We start from the raw sequence: 19,730 nt of genomic DNA on the forward strand, positions 1-19,730 counted from the left end.
CACTGTATAGTAGAGGTAACACTGTATAGTAGAGGTAACACTGTATAGTAGATACACACCTCACAGCGGTAACAATTTAAAGTAGAGGTAACACTGCATAGTAGATACGCACCTCACAGCGGTAACAATTTAAAGTAGAGGTAACACTGCATAGTAGATACACACCTCACAGCGGTAACAATTTAAAGTAGAGGTAACACTGCATAGTAGATACACACCTCACAGCGGTAACAATTTAAAGTAGAGGTAACACTGCATAGTAGATACACACCTCACAGCGGTAACAATTTAAAGTAGAGGTAACACTGTATAGTAGAGGTAACACTGTAAAGTAGAGGTAACACTGTATAGTAAAGATAACACTGTAAAGTAGAGGTAACACTGTATAGTAGAGGTAACACTGTATAGTAGAGGTAACACTGTATAGTAGAGGTAACACTGTATAGTAGAGGTAACACTGTAAAGTAGAGGTAACACTGTATAGTAAAGTTAACACTGTAAAGTAGAGATAACACTGTATAGTAGAGGTAACACTGTATAGTAGAGGTAACACTGTATAGTAGAGGTAACACTGTATAGTAGAGGTAACACTGCATAGTAGAGGTAACACTGTATAGTAGAGGTAACACTGCATAGTAGATACACACCTCACAGCGGTAACAATTTAAAGTAGAGGTAACACTGTAAAGTAGAGGTAACACTGTATAGTAGAGGTAACACTGTAAAGTAGAGGTAACACTGTAAAGTAGAGGTAACACTGTATAGTAGAGGTAACACTGTATAGTAGAGGTAACACTGTAAAGTAGAGGTAACACTGTATAGTAGCGGTAACACTGTATAGTAGAGGTAACACTGTATAGTAGAGGTAACACTGTATAGTAGAGGTAACACTGCATAGTAGATACACACCTCACAGCGGTAACAATTTAAAGTAGAGGTAACACTGTAAAGTAGAGGTAACACTGTATAGTAGAGGTAACACTGTAAAGTAGAGGTAACACTGTAAAGTAGAGGTAACACTGTATAGTAGAGGTAACACTGTATAGTAGAGGTAACACTGTAAAGTAGAGGTAACACTGTATAGTAGAGGTAACACTGTATAGTAGAGGTAACACTGTATAGTAGAGGTAACACTGTATAGTAGATACACACCTCACAGCGGTAACAATTTAAAGTAGAGGTAACACTGTAAAGTAGAGGTAACACTGTAAAGTAGAGGTAACACTGTATAGTAGTGGTAACACTGTATAGTAGAGGTAACACTGTAAAGTAGAGGTAACACTGTAAAGTAGAGGTAACACTGCCCAGTAGAGGTAACACTGTAAAGTAGAGGTAACACTGTATAGTAGAGGTAACACTGTAAAGTAGAGGTAACACTGTAAAGTAGAGGTAACACTGTATAGTAGAGGTAACACTGTATAGTAGAGGTAACACTGTATAGTAGAGGTAACACTGTAACACTGTAAAGTAGAGGTAACACTGTAACACTGTAAAGTAGAGGTAACACTGTAAAGTAGAGGTAACACTGTATAGTAGAGGTAACACTGTAAAGTAGAGGTAACACTGTATAGTAGAGGTAACACTGTAAAGTAGAGGTAACACTGTATAGTAGAGGTAACACTGTAAAGTAGAGGTAAAACTGTATAGTAGAGGTAACACTGTATAGTAGAGGTAACACTGTATAGTAGAGGTAACACTGTAAAGTAGAGGTAACACTGTAAAGTAGAGATAACACTGTAAAGTAGAGGTAACACTGTATAGTAGAGGTAACACTGTATAGTAGAGCTAACACTGTATAGTAGAGGTAACACTGTAAAGTAGAGGTAACACTGTATAGTAGAGGTAACACTGTATAGTAGAGGTAACACTGCATAGTAGATACACACCTCACAGCGGTAACACTGTAAAGTAGAGGTAACACTGTAAAGTAGAGGTAACACTGTATAGTAGAGGTAACACTGTATAGTAGAGGTAACACTGTATAGTAGAGGTAACACTGTAAAGTAGAGGTAACACTGTAAAGTAGAGGTAACACTGCCCAGTAGAGGTAACACTGTAAAGTAGAGGTAACACTGTATAGTTTAGATAACACTGTATAGTAGAGGTAACACTGTAATGTAGAGGTAACACTGTAAAGTAGAGGTAACACTGTATAGTAGAGGTAACACTGTAAAGTAGAGGTAACACTGTAAAGTAGAGGTAACACTGTAAAGTAGAGGTAACACTGTAACACTGTAAAGTAGAGGTAACACTGTATAGTTGAGGTAACACTGTAAAGTAGAGGTAACACTGGAAAGTAGAGGTAACACTGTATAGTAGAGGTAACACTGTAAAGTAGAGGTAACACTGTATAGTAGAGGTAACACTGTATAGTAGAGGTAAAACTGTATAGTAGAGGTAACACTGTAACACTGTATAGTAGAGGTCACACTGTATAGTAGAGGTAACACTGTAAAGTAGAGGTAACACTGTATAGTAGAGCTAACACTGTATAGTAGAGGTAACACTGTAAAGTAGAGGTAACACTGTATAGTAGAGCTAACACTGTATAGTAGAGGTAACACTGTAAAGTAGAGGTAACACTGTATAGTAGAGGTAACACTGTATAGTAGAGGTAACACTGTATAGTAGATACACACCTCACAGCGGTAACAATTTAAAGTAGAGGTAACACTGCATAGTAGATACACACCTCACAGCGGTAACAATTTAAAGTAGAGGTAACACTGCATAGTAGATACGCACCTCACAGCGGTAACAATTTAAAGTAGAGGTAACACTGCATAGTAGATACACACCTCACAGCGGTAACAATTTAAAGTAGAGGTAACACTGCATAGTAGATACACACCTCACAGCGGTAACAATTTAAAGTAGAGGTAACACTGCATAGTAGATACACACCTCACAGCGGTAACAATTTAAAGTAGAGGTAACACTGTATAGTAGAGGTAACACTGTAAAGTAGAGGTAACACTGTATAGTAAAGATAACACTGTAAAGTAGAGGTAACACTGTATAGTAGAGGTAACACTGTATAGTAGAGGTAACACTGTATAGTAGAGGTAACACTGTATAGTAGAGGTAACACTGTAAAGTAGAGGTAACACTGTATAGTAAAGTTAACACTGTAAAGTAGAGATAACACTGTATAGTAGAGGTAACACTGTATAGTAGAGGTAACACTGTATAGTAGAGGTAACACTGTATAGTAGAGGTAACACTGCATAGTAGAGGTAACACTGTATAGTAGAGGTAACACTGCATAGTAGATACACACCTCACAGCGGTAACAATTTAAAGTAGAGGTAACACTGTAAAGTAGAGGTAACACTGTATAGTAGAGGTAACACTGTAAAGTAGAGGTAACACTGTAAAGTAGAGGTAACACTGTATAGTAGAGGTAACACTGTATAGTAGAGGTAACACTGTAAAGTAGAGGTAACACTGTATAGTAGAGGTAACACTGTATAGTAGAGGTAACACTGTATAGTAGAGGTAACACTGTATAGTAGAGTGAACACTGCATAGTAGATACACACCTCACAGCGGTAACAATTTAAAGTAGAGGTAACACTGTAAAGTAGAGGTAACACTGTATAGTAGAGGTAACACTGTAAAGTAGAGGTAACACTGTAAAGTAGAGGTAACACTGTATAGTAGAGGTAACACTGTATAGTAGAGGTAACACTGTAAAGTAGAGGTAACACTGTATAGTAGAGGTAACACTGTATAGTAGAGGTAACACTGTATAGTAGAGGTAACACTGTATAGTAGATACACACCTCACAGCGGTAACAATTTAAAGTAGAGGTAACACTGCATAGTAGATACACACCTCACAGCGGTAACAATTTAAAGTAGAGGTAACACTGCATAGTAGATACACACCTCACAGCGGTAACAATTTAAAGTAGAGGTAACACTGCATAGTAGATACACACCTCACAGCGGTAACAATTTAAAGTAGAGGTAACACTGCATAGTAGATACACACCTCACAGCGGTAACAATTTAAAGTAGAGGTAACACTGCATAGTAGATACACACCTCACAGCGGTAACAATTTAAAGTAGAGGTAACACTGCATAGTAGATACACACCTCACAGCGGTAACACTGTATAGTAGAGGTAACACTGTAAAGTAGAGGTAACACTGTAAAGTAGAGGTAACACTGTATAGTAGAGGTAACACTGTAAAGTAGAGGTAACACTGTAAAGTAGAGGTAACACTGTAAAGTAGAGGTAAAACTGTAAAGTAGAGGTAACACTGTAAAGTAGAGGTAACACTGTATAGTAGAGGTAACACTGTAAAGTAGAGGTAACACTGTATAGTAGAGCTAACACTGTATAGTAGAGGTAACACTGTAAAGTAGAGGTAACACTGTATAGTAGAGCTAACACTGTATAGTAGAGGTAACACTGTAAAGTAGAGGTAACACTGTATAGTAGAGGTAACACTGTATAGTAGAGGTAACACTGTATAGTAGATACACACCTCACAGCGGTAACAATTTAAAGTAGAGGTAACACTGCATAGTAGATACACACCTCACAGCGGTAACAATTTAAAGTAGAGGTAACACTGCATAGTAGATACGCACCTCACAGCGGTAACAATTTAAAGTAGAGGTAACACTGCATAGTAGATACACACCTCACAGCGGTAACAATTTAAAGTAGAGGTAACACTGCATAGTAGATACACACCTCACAGCGGTAACAATTTAAAGTAGAGGTAACACTGCATAGTAGATACACACCTCACAGCGGTAACAATTTAAAGTAGAGGTAACACTGTATAGTAGAGGTAACACTGTAAAGTAGAGGTAACACTGTATAGTAAAGATAACACTGTAAAGTAGAGGTAACACTGTATAGTAGAGGTAACACTGTATAGTAGAGGTAACACTGTATAGTAGAGGTAACACTGTAAAGTAGAGGTAACACTGTATAGTAAAGTTAACACTGTAAAGTAGAGATAACACTGTATAGTAGAGGTAACACTGTATAGTAGAGGTAACACTGTATAGTAGAGGTAACACTGTATAGTAGAGGTAACACTGCATAGTAGAGGTAACACTGTATAGTAGAGGTAACACTGCATAGTAGATACACACCTCACAGCGGTAACAATTTAAAGTAGAGGTAACACTGTAAAGTAGAGGTAACACTGTATAGTAGAGGTAACACTGTAAAGTAGAGGTAACACTGTAAAGTAGAGGTAACACTGTATAGTAGAGGTAACACTGTATAGTAGAGGTAACACTGTAAAGTAGAGGTAACACTGTATAGTAGAGGTAACACTGTATAGTAGAGGTAACACTGTATAGTAGAGGTAACACTGTATAGTAGAGGTAACACTGCATAGTAGATACACACCTCACAGCGGTAACAATTTAAAGTAGAGGTAACACTGTATAGTAGAGGTAACACTGTAAAGTAGAGGTAACACTGTAAAGTAGAGGTAACACTGTATAGTAGAGGTAACACTGTATAGTAGAGGTAACACTGTAAAGTAGAGGTAACACTGTATAGTAGAGGTAACACTGTATAGTAGAGGTAACACTGTATAGTAGAGGTAACACTGTATAGTAGAGGTAACACTGTATAGTAGATACACACCTCACAGCGGTAACAATTTAAAGTAGAGGTAACACTGCATAGTAGATACACACCTCACAGCGGTAACAATTTAAAGTAGAGGTAACACTGCATAGTAGATACACACCTCACAGCGGTAACAATTTAAAGTAGAGGTAACACTGCATAGTAGATACACACCTCACAGCGGTAACAATTTAAAGTAGAGGTAACACTGCATAGTAGATACACACCTCACAGCGGTAACAATTTAAAGTAGAGGTAACACTGCATAGTAGATACACACCTCACAGCGGTAACAATTTAAAGTAGAGGTAACACTGCATAGTAGATACACACCTCACAGCGGTAACACTGTATAGTAGAGGTAACACTGTAAAGTAGAGGTAACACTGTAAAGTAGAGGTAACACTGTAAAGTAGAGGTAAAACTGTAAAGTAGAGGTAACACTGTATAGTAGAGGTAACACTGTATAGTAGAGGTAACACTGTAAAGTAGAGGTAACACTGTAAAGTAGAGGTAACACTGTAAAGTAGAGGTAACACTGTATAGTAGTGGTAACACTGTATAGTAGAGGTAACACTGCATAGTAGATACACACCTCACAGTGGTAACAATTTAAAGTAGAGGTAACACTGCATAGTAGATACACACCTCACAGCGGTAACAATTTAAAGTAGAGGTAACACTGCATAGTAGATACACACCTCACAGCGGTAACAATTTAAAGTAGAGGTAACACTGCATAGTAGATACACACCTCACAGCGGTAACAATTTAAAGTAGAGGTAACACTGCATAGTAGATACACACCTCACAGCGGTAACAATTTAAAGTAGAGGTAACACTGCATAGTAGATACACACCTCACAGCGGTAACACTGTATAGTAGAGGTAACACTGTAAAGTAGAGGTAACACTGTAAAGTAGAGGTAACACTGTAAAGTAGAGGTAAAACTGTAAAGTAGAGGTAACACTGTATAGTAGAGGTAACACTGTATAGTAGAGGTAACACTGTAAAGTAGAGGTAACACTGTAAAGTAGAGGTAACACTGTAAAGTAGAGGTAACACTGTATAGTAGTGGTAACACTGTATAGTAGAGGTAACACTGCATAGTAGATACACACCTCACAGTGGTAACAATTTAAAGTAGAGGTAACACTGCATAGTAGATACACCTCACAGCGGTAACAATTTAAAGTAGAGGTAACACTGCATAGTAGATACACACCTCACAGCGGTAACAATTTAAAGTAGAGGTAACACTGCATAGTAGATACACACCTCACAGCGGTAACAATTTAAAGTAGAGGTAACACTGCATAGTAGATACACACCTCACAGCGGTAACAATTTAAAGTAGAGGTAACACTGCATAGTAGATACACACCTCACAGCGGTAACACTGTATAGTAGAGGTAACACTGTAAAGTAGAGGTAACACTGTAAAGTAGAGGTAACACTGTAAAGTAGAGGTAACACTGTAAAGTAGAGGTAACACTGTATAGTAGAGGTAACACTGTATAGTAGAGGTAACACTGTAAAGTAGAGGTAACACTGTAAAGTAGAGGTAACACTGTATAGTAGAGGTAACACTGTATAGTAGAGGTAACACTGTATAGTAGAGGTAACACTGTAAAGTAGAGGTAACACTGTAAAGTAGAGGTAACACTGCCGAGTAGAGGTAACACTGTATAGTATAGATAACACTGTATAGTAGAGGTAACACTGTAAAGTAGAGGTAACACTGTATAGTATAGATAACACTGTATAGTAGAGGTAACACTGTAAAGTAGAGGTAACACTGTATAGTAGAGGTAACACTGTATAGTAGAGGTAACACTGTAAAGTAGAGGTAACACTGTAACACTGTAAAGTAGAGGTAACACTGTAACACTGTAAAGTAGAGGTAACACTGTAAAGTAGAGGTAACACTGTAAAGTAGAGGTAACACTGTAAAGTAGAGGTAACACTGTATAGTAGAGGTAACACTGTATAGTAGAGGTAACACTGTATAGTAGAGGTAACACTGTAAAGTAGAGGTAACACTGTAAAGTAGAGGTAACACTGTATAGTAGAGGTAACACTGTATAGTAGAGGTAACACTGTAAAGTAGAGGTAACACTGTAAAGTAGAGGTAACACTGTATAGTAGAGGTAACACTGTATAGTAGAGGTAACACTGTATAGTAGAGGTAACACTGTAAAGTAGAGGTAACACTGTAAAGTAGAGGTAACACTGTATAGTAGAGGTAACACTGTAAAGTAGAGGTAACACTGTAAAGTAGAGGTAACACTGTATAGTAGAGCTAACACTGTATAGTAGAGGTAACACTGTAAAGTAGAGGTAACACTGTATAGTAGAGGTAACACTGTATAGTAGAGGTAACACTGTATAGTAGATACACACCTCACAGCGGTAACAATTTAAAGTAGAGGTAACACTGCATAGTAGATACACACCTCACAGCGGTAACACTGTATAGTAGAGGTAACACTGTAAAGTAGAGGTAACACTGTAAAGTAGAGGTAACACTGTAAAGTAGAGGTAACACTGTAAAGTAGAGGTAACACTGTAAAGTAGAGGTAACACTGTATAGTAGAGGTAACACTGTATAGTAGAGGTAACACTGTAAAGTAGAGGTAACACTGTAAAGTAGAGGTAACACTGTAAAGTAGAGGTAACACTGTATAGTAGAGGTAACACTGTATAGTAGAGGTAACACTGTAAAGTAGAGGTAACACTGTAAAGTAGAGGTAACACTGCCGAGTAGAGGTAACACTGTATAGTATAGATAACACTGTATAGTAGAGGTAACACTGTAAAGTAGAGGTAACACTGCCGAGTAGAGGTAACACTGTATAGTATAGATAACACTGTATAGTAGAGGTAACACTGTAAAGTAGAGGTAACACTGTATAGTATAGATAACACTGTATAGTAGAGGTAACACTGTAATGTAGAGGTAACACTGTATAGTAGATGTAACACTGTATAGTAGAGGTAACACTGTAAAGTAGAGGTAACACTGTAACACTGTAAAGTAGAGGTAACACTGTATAGTAGTGGTAACACTGTATAGTAGAGGTAACACTGTAAAGTAGAGGTAACACTGTAAAGTAGAGGTAACACTGCCGAGTAGAGGTAACACTGTATAGTATAGATAACACTGTATAGTAGAGGTAACACTGTAAAGTAGAGGTAACACTGTATAGTATAGATAACACTGTATAGTAGAGGTAACACTGTAATGTAGAGGTAACACTGTATAGTAGAGGTAACACTGTATAGTAGAGGTAACACTGTAAAGTAGAGGTAACACTGTAACACTGTAAAGTAGAGGTAACACTGTAACACTGTAAAGTAGAGGTAACACTGTAAAGTAGAGGTAACACTGTAAAGTAGAGGTAACACTGTAAAGTAGAGGTAACACTGTATAGTAGAGGTAACACTGTAAAGTAGAGGTAACACTGTATAGTAGAGGTAACACTGTAAAGTAGAGGTAACACTGTAAAGTAGAGGTAACACTGTATAGTAGAGGTAACACTGTATAGTATAGATAACACTGTATAGTAGAGGTAACACTGTAAAGTAGAGGTAACACTGCCGAGTAGAGGTAACACTGTATAGTATAGATAACACTGTATAGTAGAGGTAACACTGTAAAGTAGAGGTAACACTGTAAAGTAGAGGTAACACTGTAAAGTAGAGGTAACACTGTAAAGTAGAGGTAACACTGTATAGTAGAGGTAACACTGTATAGTAGAGGTAACACTGTAAAGTAGAGGTAACACTGTAAAGTAGAGGTAACACTGTATAGTAGAGGTAACACTGTATAGTAGAGGTAACACTGTATAGTAGAGGTAACACTGTAAAGTAGAGGTAACACTGTAAAGTAGAGGTAACACTGTATAGTAGAGGTAACACTGTATAGTAGAGGTAACACTGTAAAGTAGAGGTAACACTGTAAAGTAGAGGTAACACTGTATAGTAGAGGTAACACTGTATAGTAGAGGTAACACTGTATAGTAGAGGTAACACTGTATAGTAGATACACACCTCACAGCGGTAACAATTTAAAGTAGAGGTAACACTGCATAGTAGATACACACCTCACAGCGGTAACACTGTATAGTAGAGGTAACACTGTAAAGTAGAGATAACACTGTATAGTAGAGGTAACACTGTAAAGTAGAGGTAACACTGTAAAGTAGAGGTAACACTGTAAAGTAGAGGTAACACTGTATAGTAGAGGTAACACTGTAAAGTAGAGGTAACACTGAAAAGTAGAGGTAACACTGTAAAGTAGAGGTAAAACTGTAAAGTAGAGGTAACACTGTATAGTAGAGGTAACACTGTATAGTAGAGGTAACACTGTAAAGTAGAGGTAACACTGTAAAGTAGAGGTAACACTGCCGAGTAGAGGTAACACTGTATAGTATAGATAACACTGTATAGTAGAGGTAACACTGTAAAGTAGAGGTAACACTGTATAGTATAGATAACACTGTATAGTAGAGGTAACACTGTAATGTAGAGGTAACACTGTATAGTAGAGGTAACACTGTATAGTAGAGGTAACACTGTAAAGTAGAGGTAACACTGTAACACTGTAAAGTAGAGGTAACACTGTATAGTAGAGGTAACACTGTAAAGTAGAGGTAACACTGTATAGTAGAGGTAACACTGTAAAGTAGAGGTAACACTGTAAAGTAGAGGTAACACTGTATAGTAGAGGTAACACTGTATAGTAGAGGTAACACTGTAAAGTAGAGGTAACACTGTAAAGTAGAGGTAACACTGTATAGTAGAGGTAACACTGTATAGTAGAGGTAACACTGTAAAGTAGAGGTAACACTGTAAAGTAGAGGTAACACTGTATAGTAGAGGTAACACTGTATAGTAGAGGTAACACTGTATAGTAGAGGTAACACTGTAAAGTAGAGGTAACACTGTATAGTAGAGCTAACACTGTATAGTAGAGGTAACACTGTAAAGTAGAGGTAACACTGTATAGTAGAGGTAACACTGTATAGTAGATACACACCTCACAGCGGTAACAATTTAAAGTAGAGGTAACACTGCAGAGTAGATACACACCTCACAGCGGTAACAATTTAAAGTAGAGGTAACACTGCATAGTAGATACACACCTCACAGCGGTAACAATTTAAAGTAGAGGTAACACTGCATAGTAGATACACACCTCACAGCGGTAACAATTTAAAGTAGAGGTAACACTGCATAGTAGATACACACCTCAAAGCGGTAACAATTTAAAGTAGAGGTAACACTGCATAGTAGATACACACCTCACAGCGGTAACAATTTAAAGTAGAGGTAACACTGCATAGTAGATACACACCTCACAGCGGTAACACTGTATAGTAGAGGTAACACTGTAAAGTAGAGGTAACACTGTAAAGTAGAGGTAACACTGTATAGTACAGGTAACACTGTATAGTAGAGGTAACACTGTATAGTAGAGGTAACACTGCATAGTACATACACACCTCACAGCGGTAGCACTGTATAGTAGAGGTAACACTGTAAAGTAGAGGTAACACTGTAAAGTAGAGGTAACACTGTATAGTAGAGGTAACACTGTATAGTAGAGGTAACACTGTAAAGTAGAGATAACACTGTAAAGTAGAGGTAACACTGTATAGTAGAGGTAACACTGCATAGTAGAGGTAACACTGTAAAGTAGAGGTAACACTGTATAGTAGAGGTAACACTGTATAGTAGAGGTAACACTGTATAGTAGAGGTAACACTGTATAGTAGAGGTAACACTGTAAAGTAGAGGTAACACTGTAAAGTAGAGGTAACACTGCATAGTAGATACACACCTCACAGCGGTAACAATTTAAAGTAGAGGTAACACTGCATAGTAGATACACACCTCACAGCGGTAACAATTTAAAGTAGAGGTAACACTGCATAGTAGATACACACCTCACAGCGGTAACAATTTAAAGTAGAGGTAACACTGCATAGTAGATACACACCTCACAGCGGTAACAATTTAAAGTAGAGGTAACACTGCATAGTAGATACACACCTCACAGCGGTAACAATTTAAAGTAGAGGTAACACTGCATAGTAGATACACACCTCACAGCGGTAACACTGTATAGTAGAGGTAACACTGTAAAGTAGAGGTAACACTGTAAAGTAGAGGTAACACTGTATAGTAGAGGTAACACTGTATAGTAGAGGTAACACTGTATAGTAGAGGTAACACTGTAAAGTAGAGGTAACACTGTATAGTAGAGGTAACACTGCATAGTAGATACACACCTCACAGCGGTAACACTGTAAAGTAGAGGTAACACTGTATAGTAGAGGTAACACTGTATAGTAGAGGTAACACTGTAAAGTAGAGGTAACACTCTAAAGTAGAGGTAACACAGCATAGTAGATACACACCTCACAGCGGTAACACTGTATAGTAGAGGTAACACTGTAAAGTAGAGGTAACACTGTAAAGTAGAGGTAACACTGTAAAGTAGAGGTAACACTGTATAGTAGAGGTAACACTGTAAAGTAGAGGTAACACTGTATAGTAGAGGTAACACTGTATAGTAGAGGTAACACTGTAAAGTAGAGGTAACACTGTAAAGTAGAGGTAACACTGCATAGTAGATACACACCTCACAGCGGTAACACTGTAAAGTAGAGGTAACACTGTAAAGTAGAGGTAACACTGTATAGTAGAGGTAACACTGTATAGTAGAGGTAACACTGTATAGTAGAGGTAACACTGTAAAGTAGAGGTAACACTGTAAAGTAGAGGTAACACTGTATAGTAGAGGTAACACTGTAAAGTAGAGGTAACACTGTATAGTAGAGGTAACACTGTAAAGTAGAGGTAACACTGTATAGTAGAGGTAACACTGTAAAGTAGAGGTAACACTGTAAAGTAGAGGTAACACTGCATAGTAGATACACACCTCACAGCGGTAACACTGTAAAGTAGAGGTAACACTGTATAGTAGAGGTAACACTGTATAGTAGAGGTAACACTGCATAGTAGAGGTAACACTGTATAGTAGAGGTAACACTGTATAGTAGAGGTAACACTGTAAAGTAGAGGTAACACTGTATAGTAGAGGTAACACTGTATAGTAGAGGTAACACTGTAAAGTAGAGGTAACACTGTAAAGTAGAGGTAACACAGCATAGTAGATACACACCTCACAGCGGTAACACTGTATAGTAGAGGTAACACTGTAAAGTAGAGGTAACACTGTAAAGTAGAGGTAACACTGTAAAGTAGAGGTAACACTGTATAGTAGAGGTAACACTGTAAAGTAGAGGTAACACTGTATAGTAGAGGTAACACTGTATAGTAGAGGTAACACTGTATAGTAGATACACACCTCACAGCGGTAACAATTTAAAGTAGAGGTAACACTGCAGAGTAGATACACACCTCACAGCGGTAACAATTTAAAGTAGAGGTAACACTGCATAGTAGATACACACCTCACAGCGGTAACAATTTAAAGTAGAGGTAACACTGCATAGTAGATACACACCTCACAGCGGTAACAATTTAAAGTAGAGGTAACACTGCATAGTAGATACACACCTCACAGCGGTAACAATTTAAAGTAGAGGTAACACTGCATAGTAGATACACACCTCACAGCGGTAACAATTTAAAGTAGAGGTAACACTGCATAGTAGATACACACCTCACAGCGGTAACACTGTATAGTAGAGGTAACACTGTAAAGTAGAGGTAACACTGTAAAGTAGAGGTAACACTGTATAGTACAGGTAACACTGTATAGTAGAGGTAACACTGTATAGTAGAGGTAACACTGCATAGTACATACACACCTCACAGCGGTAGCACTGTATAGTAGAGGTAACACTGTAAAGTAGAGGTAACACTGTAAAGTAGAGGTAACACTGTATAGTAGAGGTAACACTGTATAGTAGAGGTAACACTGTAAAGTAGAGATAACACTGTAAAGTAGAGGTAACACTGTATAGTAGAGGTAACACTGCATAGTAGAGGTAACACTGTAAAGTAGAGGTAACACTGTATAGTAGAGGTAACACTGTATAGTAGAGGTAACACTGTATAGTAGAGGTAACACTGTAAAGTAGAGGTAACACTGTAAAGTAGAGGTAACACTGCATAGTAGATACACACCTCACAGCGGTAACAATTTAAAGTAGAGGTAACACTGCATAGTAGATACACACCTCACAGCGGTAACAATTTAAAGTAGAGGTAACACTGCATAGTAGATACACACCTCACAGCGGTAACAATTTAAAGTAGAGGTAACACTGCATAGTAGATACACACCTCACAGCGGTAACAATTTAAAGTAGAGGTAACACTGCATAGTAGATACACACCTCACAGCGGTAACAATTTAAAGTAGAGGTAACACTGCATAGTAGATACACACCTCACAGCGGTAACACTGTATAGTAGAGGTAACACTGTAAAGTAGAGGTAACACTGTAAAGTAGAGGTAACACTGTATAGTAGAGGTAACACTGTATAGTAGAGGTAACACTGTATAGTAGAGGTAACACTGTAAAGTAGAGGTAACACTGTATAGTAGAGGTAACACTGCATAGTAGATACACACCTCACAGCGGTAACACTGTAAAGTAGAGGTAACACTGTATAGTAGAGGTAACACTGCATAGTAAATACACACCTCACAGTGGTAACACTGTATAGTAGAGGTAACACTGTATAGTAGAGGTAACACTGCATAGTAAATACACACCTCACAGCGGTAACACTGTATAGTAGAGGTAACACTGTAAAGTAGAGGTAACACTGTATAGTAGAGGTAACACTGTATAGTAGAGGTAACACTGTATAGTAGAGGTAACACTGTATAGTAGAGGTAACACTGTATAGTAGAGGTAACACTGTAAAGTAGAGGTAACACTGTAAAGTAGAGGTAACACAGCATAGTAGATACACACCTCACAGCGGTAACACTGTATAGTAGAGGTAACACTGTAAAGTAGAGGTAACACTGTAAAGTAGAGGTAACACTGTAAAGTAGAGGTAACACTGTAAAGTAGAGGTAACACTGTATAGTAGAGGTAACACTGTAAAGTAGAGGTAACACTGTATAGTAGAGGTAACACTGTATAGTAGAGGTAACACTGTAAAGTAGAGGTAACACTGTAAAGTAGAGGTAACACAGCATAGTAGATACACACCTCACAGCGGTAACACTGTATAGTAGAGGTAACACTGTAAAGTAGAGGTAACACTGTAAAGTAGAGGTAACACTGTAAAGTAGAGGTAACACTGTAAAGTAGAGGTAACACTGTATAGTAGAGGTAACACTGTAAAGTAGAGGTAACACTGTATAGTAGAGGTAACACTGTAAAGTAGAGGTAACACTGTATAGTAGAGGTAACACTGTATAGTAGAGGAGGTAACACTGTAAAGTAGAGGTAACACTGCATAGTAGATACACACCTCACAGCGGTAACACTGTAAAGTAGAGGTAACACTGTATAGTAGAGGTAACACTGTATAGTAGAGGTAACACTGCATAGTAGAGGTAACACTGTATAGTAGAGGTAACACTGTATAGTAGAGGTAACACTGTAAAGTAGAGGTAACACTGTATAGTAGAGGTAACACTGTATAGTAGAGGTAACACTGTAAAGTAGAGGTAACACTGTAAAGTAGAGGTAACACAGCATAGTAGATACACACCTCACAGCGGTAACACTGTATAGTAGAGGTAACACTGTAAAGTAGAGGTAACACTGTAAAGTAGAGGTAACACTGTAAAGTAGAGGTAACACTGTATAGTAGAGGTAACACTGTAAAGTAGAGGTAACACTGTATAGTAGAGGTAACACTGTATAGTAGAGGTAACACTGTAAAGTAGAGGTAACACTGCATAGTAGATACACACCTCACAGCGGTAACACTGTAAAGTAGAGGTAACACTGTATAGTAGAGGTAACACTGTATAGTAGAGGTAACACTGCAAAGTAGAGGTAACACTGTATAGTAGAGGTAACACTGCATAGTAGATACACACCTCACAGCGGTAACACTGTAAAGTAGAGGTAACACTGTATAGTAGAGGTAACACTGCATAGTAAATACACACCTCACAGCGGTAACACTGTAAAGTAGAGGTAACACTGTATAGTAGAGGTAACACTGTAAAGTAGAGGTAACACTGTATAGTAGAGCTAACACTGTATAGTAGAGGTAACACTGTATAGTAGAGGTAACACTGTAAAGTAGAGGTAACAATGTAAAGTAGAGGTAACACTGTATAGTAGAGGTAACACTGCATAGTAGATACACACCTCACAGCGGTAACACTGTAAAGTAGAGGTAACACTGTATAGTAGAGGTAACACTGCATAGTAGATACACACCTCACAGTGGTAACACTGTAAAGTAGAGGTAACACTGTATAGTAGAGGTAACACTGTATAGTAGAGGTAACACTGTATAGTAGAGGTAACACTGTATAGTAGAGGTAACACTGTATAGTAGAGGTAACACTGTATAGTAGAGGTAACACTGTATAGTAGAGGTAACACTGTATAGTAGAGGTAACACTGTATAGTAGAGGTAACACTGTAAAGTAGAGGTACACACCTCACAGCGGTAACACTGCACATGGAAGTCTCGATCCAAGGCCACGATACGAACAGTCTCTTCCTGGCCTGGAGCTGGCATGATGGGCTCAGAACACACACTGCAACGAGGGGCAAACTTCCTAATAGGGGAGGATGGGAAAGACAGAGGAGTAGTAGAGGGGAGGGGAGGAGAGAGAGGCAGAGGGGAGAGGGAGAGAGACAGAGGGGAGGGGAGAGAAAACATTTGAATGTACCTATGAATACAAATGAACTGTGTAATCAATTAGTGTTCTTCTAACTGCAGGTGACTGAACTAAAGACATACATCAGAATCAAGAAGTGAGGTGGCTTTGTGATTGGCTCAGAATCAGGAAGTGAAGTGTGTGGTGGCTTTGTGATTGATCAGAACCAGGAAGTGAGACGGGTGGTGGCTTTGTGATTGGCTCAGAACACGGAAGTGAGGTGGGTGGTGGCTTTGTGATTGGCTCAGAATCAGGAAGTGAGGTGGGTGGTGGCTTTGTGATTGGCTCAGAACACGGAAGTGAGGTGGGTGGTGGCATTGTGATTGGCTCAGAACCCGGAAGTGAGGTGGGTGGTGGCTTTGTGATTGGCTCAGAACCAGGAAGTGAGTTGGTTGGTGGGTTGGTGAAAACAGCCTCATCTGTTCGTTGACAAAGGGTGCAATCTTCTGCCCAGCGCCTGGATAAGTATTTTACATATCAGTTAACCACGTCATATGTCATAGCAATCTGTCAGTCGATGACACAGATGATGACGACCAGACTGCTTTGTTGAAGTCAGGCTTGTCATACCGTTAGCGGCATGGGAACACGACCAGACTGCTTTGTTGAAGTCAGGCTTGTCACACCGTTAGCGGCGTTGGCATGGCAACACGACCAGACTGCTTAGTTGAAGTCAGGCTTGTCACACCGTTAGGGGCATGGCAACACGGCCAGACTGCTTAGTTGAAGTCAGGCTTGTCATACCGTTAGCGGCGTTGGCATGGCAACACGACCAGACTGCTTTGTTGAAGTCAGGCTTGTCATACCGTTAGCGGCATGGCAACACGACCAGACTGCTTTGTTGAAGTCAGGCTTGTCATACCGTTAGCGGCGTTGGAACACGACCAGACTGCTTTGTTGAAGTCAGGCTTGTCACACCGTTAGCGGCGTTGGCATGGCAACACGACCAGACTGCTTTGTTGAAGTCAGGCTTGTCACACCGTTAGCGGCGTTGGCATGGCAACACGACCAGACTGCTTTGTTGAAGTCAGGCTTGTCACACCGTTAGCGGCGTTGGCATGGCAACACGACCAGACTGCTTTGTTGAAGTCAGGCTTGTCATACCGTTAGCGGCGTTGGCATGGCAACACGACCAGACTGATTTGTTGAAGTCAGGCTTGTTAGAAGCGTTGGTAGAAAGTGAACCCTTCAGGTTTTCAGGGACACTGTAACTTCAACCTAACTTCTGTTTCCCCTGAAAAACACTAGTGTGGACTCTGCTCAGGTGAAGTCAGGCTTGTCACACCGTTAGCGTCGTTGGCATGGCAACACAACCTGCTCAGGTGTCTTTCTACCCCTGCTACTTCGTCATCAGGAATTAACCAGCAGGTTTTTTACTTCACAAGACTCGTTTACCGTCTGAACGTGATGTTAGAAGTCTTTACTTCACAAGACTCGTTTACCGTCTGAACGTGAGGTTAGAAGTCTGTACTTCACAAGACTCGTTTACCGTCTGAACGTGAGGTTAGAAGTCTTTACTTCACAAGACTCGTTTACCGTCTGAACGTGAGGTTAGAAGTCTACTTCACAAGACTCGTTTACTGTCTGAACGTGAGGTTAGAAGTCTGTACTTCACAAGACTCGTTTACCGTCTGAACGTGATGTTAGAAGTCTTTACTTCACAAGACTCGTTTACCGTCTGAACGTGAGGTTAGTGTCCCTCTGTGTGTGTCCCTCTGTGTGAGTGTGTGTGTGTGTGTCCCTCTGTGTGTGTGTGTGTGTGTGTGTGTGTCCCTCTGTGTGTGTGTGTGTGTGTGTGTGTCCCTCTGTGTGAGTGTCCCTCTGTGTGAGTGTGTGTGTCCCTCTGTGTGAGTGTGTGTGCGTGTCCCTCTGTTTGTGTCCCTCTGTGTCCCTCTGTGTGTGTCCCTCTGTGTGAGTGTGTCCCTCTGTGTGTGTCCCTCTGTGTGTGTCCCTCTGTGTGAGTGTGTGTGTGTGTGTGTCCCTCTGTGTGAGTGTGTGTGTGTGTCCCTCTGTTTGTGTGTGTGTCCCTCTGTGTGTGTGTGTGTGTGTGTGTGTCCCTCTGTGTGAGTGTGTGTGTGTGTGTCCCTCTGTGTGTGTCCCTCTGTGTGAGTGTGTGTGTCCCTCTGTGTGTGTGTGTGTGTGTGTGTGTGTGTGTGTGTGTGTGTGTGTGTGTGTGTGTGTGTGTGTGTGTGTGTGTGCTTGCCGCAGCCCCCTTTACTTGTGGAAGTCGTTGATGCAGTGGATGTGGTTGGCAGCGTCCACAGTGAAGGGGATACCGTCCAGGCTGCGTTGACACACCACACAGGTGAATCAGTGAGGGTGGTAGGCCTTCCCTGTAGCCCGCAGAATACACTCCATGATGGGTTGACTGCAGACGTTACAGGACTCACAGGTGAATCAGTGAGGGTGGTAGGCCTTCCCTGTAGCCCGCAGAATACACTCCATGATGGGTTGACTGCAGACGTTACAGGACTCCAGGGTGTTCTGAAACATACACAGACAAACAAGGACAAGGTCTCATTCAATAATTTTATTTTTATTTTACCTTTTATTTAACCAGGCAAGTCAGTTAAGAACACATTCTTATTTTCAATGACGGCCTGGGAACAGTGGGTTAACTGCCTGTTCAGGGGCAGAACGACAGATTTGTACCTTGTCAGCTCGGGGGTTTGAACTCGCAACCTTCCGGTTACTAGTCCAACGCTCTAACCACTAGGCTAGTGGAAAACTCAAGAGATTTTGTCATTGGAGAACATGTGTAAATGTAGCAAGGTAGGATGTGTTTCCCTCGATAGAAACGAGAGGTCATTACTTTAAACAACCGACGACGTAGCATTATGACAATGATGGCCAATTGCTCAGAGGCAATAGGGTGTGGTCCACCCCTTGCCATGTGGACATGTGGTACAATAATTCACTGGGCTAATAAGAGTGAATAATGGGCTCCTATGGGGGGAGATTTAACCTTTATTTAACTAATGATATTATTATTATTATTATTATTAACAATAATTCACTGGGCGAATTCAGATGAGAACCAATTCTTATTTTACAATGACGGGACAGTGGGTTAGTGACTTGTTCAGGGGCAGAACGACAGATTTTTACCATGTCAGCTCAGGGATTCGATCAAGCAATCTTTCGATTACTGGCCTCTACGTTCTAACCGCTAGGCTACCCAACCCCCCTACACTCTAACCACTAGACTACCCAACCCCCCTACACTCTAACCACTAGACTACCCAACCCCCTACACTCTAACCACTGGGCTAC

The 19,730-nt window shown here is 39.9% G+C and overlaps 1 pseudogene; it reads right to left on the bottom strand.

Moving 5' to 3' along the window:
- Window positions 1–19,730, bottom strand: part of LOC127931867 (lipoma-preferred partner homolog) — a 364,058-nt pseudogene that overhangs the window by 6,258 nt on the left and 338,070 nt on the right.

The sequence above is a fragment of the Oncorhynchus keta genome, chromosome 1, assembly GCF_023373465.1.
Source record: "Oncorhynchus keta strain PuntledgeMale-10-30-2019 chromosome 1, Oket_V2, whole genome shotgun sequence".
Lineage (NCBI taxonomy): Eukaryota > Metazoa > Chordata > Actinopteri > Salmoniformes > Salmonidae > Oncorhynchus > Oncorhynchus keta.